The sequence below is a fragment of the Syngnathoides biaculeatus genome, chromosome 20, assembly GCF_019802595.1.
Source record: "Syngnathoides biaculeatus isolate LvHL_M chromosome 20, ASM1980259v1, whole genome shotgun sequence".
NCBI classification, from domain to species: domain Eukaryota; kingdom Metazoa; phylum Chordata; class Actinopteri; order Syngnathiformes; family Syngnathidae; genus Syngnathoides; species Syngnathoides biaculeatus.
The window spans coordinates 1,510,429-1,512,225 of NC_084659.1; the positions used below are offsets into that span (position 1 = coordinate 1,510,429).

A 1,797-nucleotide genomic window follows, 5' to 3' on the forward strand; every position below is an offset into this window, starting at 1 on the left:
GAAACTTCCTTCACTGTTAAAATTCTCACAATCATTCAAGTTCCCCCCATTGTTACCAATCCGCCTGTGAGGTTCACGTTCACTGAAAGTCTTTAACATAGACTCTATGCGTTATTGTCACGTCAAGCCCAACTGGCACGGAGAGGCTGCACACTGCTCATGTGCGTATCCTTTGCGGCAAAACCGCTTGACACACTAGATAAAGAATGAGAAGCCTGAGCGTCTTTCCACCTTTAGATTGTCCTTTTCTGCTTAAAGAAGAGACCATTGGACAACATTAACTGTAGTTGAAGGATTATCAGTCAAACTATTATGAAATAGTAGCACTTTTGAGTTGAATACCGTTTGTCAAAAGTGTATGCAGGGCAAGCAAATCGCCCATTTCAGCGTGCCAAAGTCAGTTTACTCTTGTTTCTCTTCAGATTGCATAAATCTTTCACTTTTTACTAATGATTTCTGTGGAGAGGAACAACAAGTGTCTGTCTCAATTTTTTGACGCTCTGTGAAAGCAGAGCTCTTCTAATCCTGTGAAATGTTAATTTCAATTATCATTCAAGTTTATTTTAAGAAACAAGTGAAGTCACAGTGGTGAATGTTGAGTGCTTCGAGCGTACAATTAATTCACACAATTTGTGGGGAAGAGAAGCCAGTTAGAGTTTTAGAATATTTCACTTGTAGCAAGATGAAGCATTTTTTAAATTAAAAATACAGACTCAAAATGAAGTACTTTGACAATTTAGTCTTCAAAGAGCCAAACATCCATCAATTGACCCCTCCGTGGAAATTGCGCAATCCGCGTCACTGACCAATCAGAGGCCAGAGATCTGCATAATCTCAGACAACTCTGGATGGTCCAGTATAGCTTCTGTTGGCGTATTTGGGTTCTTTAACATAGATATGGTTAAGAAGTGGAGTCACAGACTTTATAATAGTAACGACAGGTATCCTGAAAGGCTAGTTGGTGGAGTTCAATGCGTACCCTTTCCAAAACCGAAGACCCAGTACGAAAAATGTCTTTGATGGATCAAACTTTGTGGCAGACCGCATCATCAACTAAATCCAACTAAAATCAACCGGAACAGAAGACCGAGTATGAAAAATGTCTTTGATGGATCAAACTTATGGCAGACCGCATCATCAACTAAATCCATCTAAAATCAACCGGAACAGAAGACCGAGTACGAAAAATGTCTTTGATGGATAAAACTTTTAGGAAGACCGCATGATCAACTGACTCCATCAACCGGAACAGATGTTTGCACGAAGGTAAGTCCTATATTTGATTTTCAATACATGTCTCATATAAATGAATTAGCAGTTCTTCGCTTGCATAACATAGCTAAGTGTGAATGATTGACACATTTGATCTGTGTTGAGCGATATTTTGCGATGATCTGACTGCACAAACGTGTCGCTTTGTTGCCGGCTAAGCTAAACCGGAGTGTGTTAGCACGAAGGTATGCCCTATATTTGATTTTCAATACATGTCTCATATAAATTAATTAGCAGTTCTTCGCTTGCATAATATAGCTACGTGTGAATGATTGTCACACTTGATCTGTGTTGAGCGATATTTTGCGATGATCTGACTGCACAAACGTGTCTCTTTGTTGGCGGTGAGCTAAGCTAAACCGGACGAGCAGTCCTAAAAGCCTTCGACGTGCACCGAGACACCAAGACTGAAGGAAGGATGTTTGAGGCCACTAAAGTAGTAATTGTCGTACTCGGTCGGGACTTACGTAGGTTCGGCACTAATTCAAGAATAATTATTGAGGGGAGCGCGTGACGTTACACAAA

General features: G+C 40.4%; 1 non-coding gene across 1 annotated transcript; it reads left to right on the plus strand.

The window, feature by feature from the left end:
* The first annotated feature begins 402 nt into the window (after nucleotides 1-402).
* LOC133494025 (U5 spliceosomal RNA) lies at nucleotides 403-516 on the plus strand. The gene has a single exon (XR_009793252.1). It is a non-coding gene; the product is annotated as a U5 spliceosomal RNA (small nuclear RNA).
* The last annotated feature ends 1,281 nt before the right edge of the window (nucleotides 517-1,797 follow it).